This window comes from Triticum urartu, chromosome 7, assembly GCF_003073215.2.
Source record: "Triticum urartu cultivar G1812 chromosome 7, Tu2.1, whole genome shotgun sequence".
NCBI classification, from domain to species: Eukaryota; Viridiplantae; Streptophyta; class Magnoliopsida; order Poales; family Poaceae; genus Triticum; species Triticum urartu.
The window spans coordinates 116,303,395-116,309,920 of record NC_053028.1 but is presented as its reverse complement, the minus strand read 5'-3'; positions in this window follow the sequence as shown (position 1 = coordinate 116,309,920).

Below are 6,526 nucleotides of genomic sequence, written 5' to 3'. Positions count from 1 at the left end.
TTCAAAAGCTGCTTTGAACATTTACCCCTTTGTTTAGCTTTTGGCTTTTCAAAGCAGAAGTTGGTAAAAAAAGCTGAACCAAACGCATCGTAACTTTGCTTCCGCCTCCCTGAGAGGTGATTTTTAGGACCATGGTTCACCCGAACCTATGGTCCATGTCGTAGGATGTAATACCCCCCACTTGTGGATCTGTCTTGTTTTGAATTCAAAATTCTGTGTTAAGCCCTAACTAGTCAAAGCACGGTTAACCCTGGTGCTTATAAGGACCCTCTAGGCCTGCGTGGGAAGTAGTTCTATTTCATGGGCTGGCACATGTATCTAGGCACTGTAGCACTTTTTGCACACGTCTCTACGAGCATAATTTGAATTCACTTGGACTATTAAAAAATATCAGGCCAAAAGAACCTTCACAAACTCGTTTCGTAGTAAAACTTCTGTACAAATTATACAACATATTCATTGATGTTTGTGAGAATCTGTACTGATGTCATGTCGCAAACGCTAATTCTCTAACAGTTTTTTGTTTGGTTTTGCCTGCATGATCAGTAGGCCATCAACCTATATAGGGAAAAGACAAAAAAAGAGAAAAGGTTAAACGTGACATATCATGTAGTGCAGTATTTAAGGGATGGGAGTTGTAGATATATCAGCGACTACAAACAATTATCTTTAAAGCTTGTGACAAGCCGATGTGTTTTAAAAATGTCCAGATCAAAATGAGATGCCCTTGCTGTGAATCAGTTGTGCGTGATTCTTTGAGCCTACTCAATGCATACCTTGGGGAGAGAGCTGATGCACAAAACGATGCAATAAATAATGATAAACAGTGTTTGTATATATGTAATAATATTTTTTACTACCTATGATGTAAGCATCAAGTAGGTTTATTTTATCAATGTAGTGCTTCCAATCTTCACTAAACTATTGGCGCCATGCATATCTGTTTGCCATCTTGCGTAAACTATTCCTGCCATGCACATATCTCGAAAAATGTTGTCTGAAGATCAATGGCGTGGAGCGTAGGTTCGGGTGAACCATGGTCCCATACAACATTCTTGCCGCCTCCCTTCATAAAGAACGCCCTCTACAACTGATTTTACATGGTATCCATTATATATAAGTTAAGTTAGGGGAGGTTCACATGTGAGCTGGTTTTGCAAAAACCTGCCCCTAAATTCAGGTTCCTGTTTTGCTCTTTGTCTCTAACTCAGGCGGTCGCGTGGCGGACTCTGGCGGCGGCTGTGACGACCAAAGGTGGTCGACGCTGGTAGTCGAGTGAGCGACGACGAGGATGGTGGCGATGCGGTTGTGATCGATGGCGATGGTGGCGGCACGGTGGTCATCTGACATGGCAATTACTCTCTTCGTCTTTAAAAGAGTGTACTTACAACTTTGTTGGAAAGTCAATTTTTTATGTTCGGCCATATTTTTTACAATAATACACCAACATTTATAACATCAAATTAGTAGCATATACCTATTTGGTTTCATAAAAATTGATATATTTTTGCACATACTTGGAAGTACACTCTTTAAAACGAAGAGAGTATACTAGAAGCTTTAGGGAAGAACCGGAATTGGGCTGATTATACGTTTTTTTTATTTTTTGCTTTTATCGGGACTATTGGAACACTTTTTTGGCCCAACTCCTCCTAAACCAAAAATATTTACGGGCAAGGGAAACTGTTGGAGATTCTCTAAGGGCATGCATGGTTTTGGGAACTTTCTAGAAGGTTCATGAACTATGTTTTTAGTCGGTTGTTTTCTTTGTTGGTTTTCTTTTTATTTTTTATTTTCTTCTCTTTTTCTCAAAAATTCACAAAAAAATTACAAAACCTATTTGTATTTTCCAACAAATGCTTGCAAATTTTAAAAAATTTTCTGACTTTTACAAATTGTATGCCTTTTAAATTAATGTTCAACATTTTTTTAAATGTGAAGAATTTATAAAAAGTGCACGCATTAAGAAATAAATATTGAAATTTCCAAATTTGTTCGTGCTTTAGGAAAATATTTAGATAAAATGAAAAAATGATTGTGTTTCTCTGAAACTGTTCAAAATTTCCAATTTTGTTTGCTTTTCAGATTTTGTTTTAAAATAAATTTTTTAAACGTGTCTCCAATAAAGTTCAAAATAATTCGAAATACGTTTGTGTTCTGAATTTTTTCAGAAATTCTAAAACAGTCACATTAAAAAACAAAAATGTGCATGCTTTTAAAAAAATAAAAATATTCGTGTTTTTTGAATTGGAATAGTGATTTTTGTTCAAAATTTCAAAAATTAATAATTGTTCACACTTTTAATTCTTTGTTCCTTTTTAAAAAAAAATGTCCAGGTTCTGTCACTACATTACCCAGTTTGCTACAGTAACACTATGCGGCAAAACCCTTCTATCCACAGTATCGGTTCAACTTGCTACAACTACGTTGCCTGGGGGGTCGTCGAGCAGAAGGGGAGGGGATGACCTCGATTCTGATTTTGATTGGCTTGCGATTCATCTAGAATGTAATGTCATCTTCTTCACTGCTGGGGCTGAGAAAATGTTCATGTGGTATAATATGGATAATCAGCGATCCGATCATATCCGCCTTCTTGGAATTGGAGATGGCCAGTCACCATATCTGGCATATGCCCTGCTGTACTCAGAGTTACAATCTTTGCACATGGGACATCAATAACGGATTGCTGGTGCCTTTACATGAGTGCTATCTTTGATAGGACATGCTATGGATCAACTGGCTAGGTATGTCTGCTTCATTTTGGTTCTCAGCTTTTCTAAGTGGAGTGCTCTGATGTTTACATGCTTTTAAGTTTGTAACATTGGTGGTTGAGTACTTAGGCAACTTGGGTTATCTCTCTTAGATCAGTTATATTCACAGTTCCACTGAACTTTCTGTAGTATGTACTTAAAATCTGTATAAGAATGGTTCTGGAATCTGGACACTGCTATCTCTGCGTGTTCGGCTTGTTTCGTGCATTGTTTGAGTGAAGGTACTGTGACCATTTAATAAAACACAGGATCAATGCCATGCAGCTTAAACTTGTACCTTGAGATTGCAGTTTAGGGAAATCTAAGCATCTTATTGACAGTTGACAGATAGCTAGCAAACTATCCATTTTCACTGACGGTATAACATGTGAAATCATTTCCTTCAGCTAGCTGGATAGGTGTTTTCTGATGGCAAAATACAACGGGTGAAAGTCTCAGCATCTTATTGACAGTTGACGGATAGCTAGCAAACTATCCATTTTCACTGACTGTATAACATGTGAAATCATTTCCTTCAGCTAGCTGGATAGGTGTTTTCTGATGGCAAAATACTTCGGGTGAATAGAATGTCACTTTGATTCTAATTACTCATGGCATGTCACTTTGATTCTAATTACTCATGGCATGCTGTAAACAGGAATGTTGTTAGCAGAACATTGCCAAGGTTGCTTTGATCATAATATTCTTTCTTCTGTTAGAAGACCCCGTTTTTTCTGAACACAACATTGCTCCAAAGGGCTTGGAAAACATCTGCTTGCTTGTGGATTTTGTTCAGTTAGGTAGGTTTAGGGAGTCTGATATAAGCGATGCTGGGGAGGCCACCGTTGAAATACAAACTTGCAAAATGCACACGATGACAGGATTAGGATACACAACACAATGCAACCTTTTAGCCCTCTGTATTGTCCAGTTTACCTCAGTATAAAACAGAACTTGCATATGACTGCATAAAGATCAGTGCCTGAGACTGAGATAGCCCCCCTTACAAATCATCGACTGCTTAACTTGTACTAGTTTGATATTATGTTGTTTCGTTTCATCTGAGTTTGCAACTCCTGAAAAACAAATCATAGTGTAATCTAGTATTTATCTAGCACGAAAGCTTGCAAATCTTGGATGGTATTTCAGTTTCATCCGTGTGGCTGTTGCGGCTGTCGTGTTCTTTGGCTTCCGGTTGAGGTCTTTGTCGTCTGGGACTGGGCAAGTCCAGGTTCTGGAGTACATGTCCAGTTCCTCCTTCCAGATTTCGAAACGCCGAAGTCGCCATCCATCACCGAACGCTAATTTTCTGTAATGTTGCTGCTACGTTTAACATTGGATTTTGAAATGCATCCTCGTCAGAAGTAAAAAGGAGTGTGGCGATATAACATTAAGCTTAGCATTGACTTCTGATACACATTCAACAATGGAATATGGTTTAAGAATATTTCTGTATGCATGTCTGCAAAAACAGATTCGGTTCTTTCGAGCCGGCATCTGCACCCCCGAGACTGTGGAGTGATCGGGTGGAGTCTGATGAGGTGTTCGAGCACTCGCTTCCGGTTCTGGAGCTTGAGGAGCCAGTGATTCCTCTTCTTGGGGAGTCGTCGATCTCGGTCAGGGCTGAGGCGGAGGAGGTCGTTCTTGCAGGAGAGGGTCTGAAGCTGGTGACTTCGGATTCCTCCCCTCCGGTCGCGATTTCGCAGGTGCAGCCGATGGTGCCGGCTGCTGATGGGGGCGTGGGGCAGGTGGCCTCGGTGCCCTCATCAGGGCCTGCGGTGGGTGAGCTACCGATGGTGCAGATTGATTCTTTGGGAGGGAGGCCGAGACTGCTAGATCCGGCACCTTCCTCCTTTTTTACCGGGCCGGCGACGCTGGCACTGGAGTCGCTTCTCGGAGAGTACTCGTGGCAGGTGGCCTCGGAGTCCTCTTCTCTTGTGGAGCCCAGAGGGGCTTGCTCGCCGACGCCACCGGTGCCGCCAGTTGGCCCTTGGGCCGGGGTGGATGGGGAGCTCGGGCAGGAGGCCCTGGCTCCACCTTCCCCCGGCTTGGGGCACTCCAGTAGAGCTGCTCGGGAGGAGGTGATTGCTTTCGGTGGTATTCCGGATCCGGTCTCTGAGGGGCGACGGTTGAGTAGCCGTCTCCAGGACCATCCGGAAGTGGACGACATTAAGCAGCGGTGCGCTATGAGGGCGGCCAAGCTTCGTGACGTGGAGGTCACTACTGGTATGTCGATCAATACCTCTAATTCTATTTTGCATTTTTCAAATGATGAGATTATAAACAATGCAAATAAGATAGGAATTTCACTAGGTAGTAATGATAGTGAAATTTCAAACTCGGTTAATGATATGCTGGATTTAGAGGCCGAACGGGCGCTTGAGGTGATTCGTAACTTAGCTGCGGTTAAACCAATGAATAACTCCGAGATTGATGCTTTGGGGGTCAGGGTGCTCAATAACTTTTGTGCGGATCTTGCTCATCCGTCTCCTGAACCTGAGGAGGAGGATGAGTGAGTGGACTTTGTAGAGGTGCGCGCCTTTGAGACTGGTTGTGAGGACCAGCTGGAGAGTTTCAATATTCCTAAACGCAAATGGAAGCGAAAGATCTACCCAGACTCCGCAGTGCGTAGGAGCGCGCGGATAAGAACGGCTAAAAAATTCCATGACGAGATATGAAAGGAATCTTTTAAAATAGTAGAGGTTTGAAAGACTTGGCTAAAAGAAGGTTTCTTGCTGAGGCTTCTTTTGAGCATAGGTTGGACTTTATCGCTTTATCGGAAACTGGTAGAGCCGACTTTTTGCCTCAATTTCTCAATACGCTTTCGGGAGGTATTGATTTTGATTGGCATTGTCTACCGCCGCGAGGAAGATCGGGTGGAATTTTACTCGGAGTTAGATGTGATTCGTTAGAAGTCCGAAGCATGGTCATGGGGGATTTCGCTGTTAAGTTTAGGGTGAGGTCGAAGACCGATGGGTTTAACTGGGCTTTGGTGGCGGTATATGGTGCCGCACAGCCCGAGCTTAAACCAGATTTTTTGGCTGATCTGGTTAGGATTTGCGGTTCTGAACAACTTCCTATCCTGGTGGGGGGTGATTTTAATATCATCAGAAGGCGTGATGAGAAGAATAATGATAATTTTGACGGCAGATTGTCGTTCATGTTTAACACAATCATTGAAAGCCTGGATCTGCGTGAGATAGAGCTTTTGGGAAGGAAGTTTACCTAGGCTAACGCCTTGCCAAATCCGACGTTCGAAAAGCTGGACCGGGTTCTGGTTAGCGTCGAATGGGAACAGAAATTCCCATGTGTAACAGTCCAGGCACTTTCTCGTGGTATTTCTGATCACACGCCGTTATTCCTTGACTCTGGGGAGGCCACCCATGTGGAAAATAAGAATGTTTTCTCTTTCGAGCTTGCGTGGTTTGAGAGAGAAGGTTTCTTAGATCTCGTAGCAAGAGAATGGGCTAAGGATGCAGGAGGTAGAACTGCACTTGAGCGCTGGCAGAATAAAATTAGGCACTTGAGAAGTTTCCTACGTGGGTGGGCTAAGCATCTTAGTGGGGTCTATAAGATTGAGAAGGAACAACTCCTTACGCTTATTCAGTCCCTTGATGTAAAAGCCGAGACCATGATCCTGCCAGCCTCGGAGCTTCATGCCAAGATCGACGCGGAAATGAGGCTGAAAGAGCTCCTTCGTGAGGAAGAATTAAAGTGGGCGCTTCGGGCTAAGGTCCGAAGGGTCGTCCAGGGGGACGCGAACACACAATTTTTTT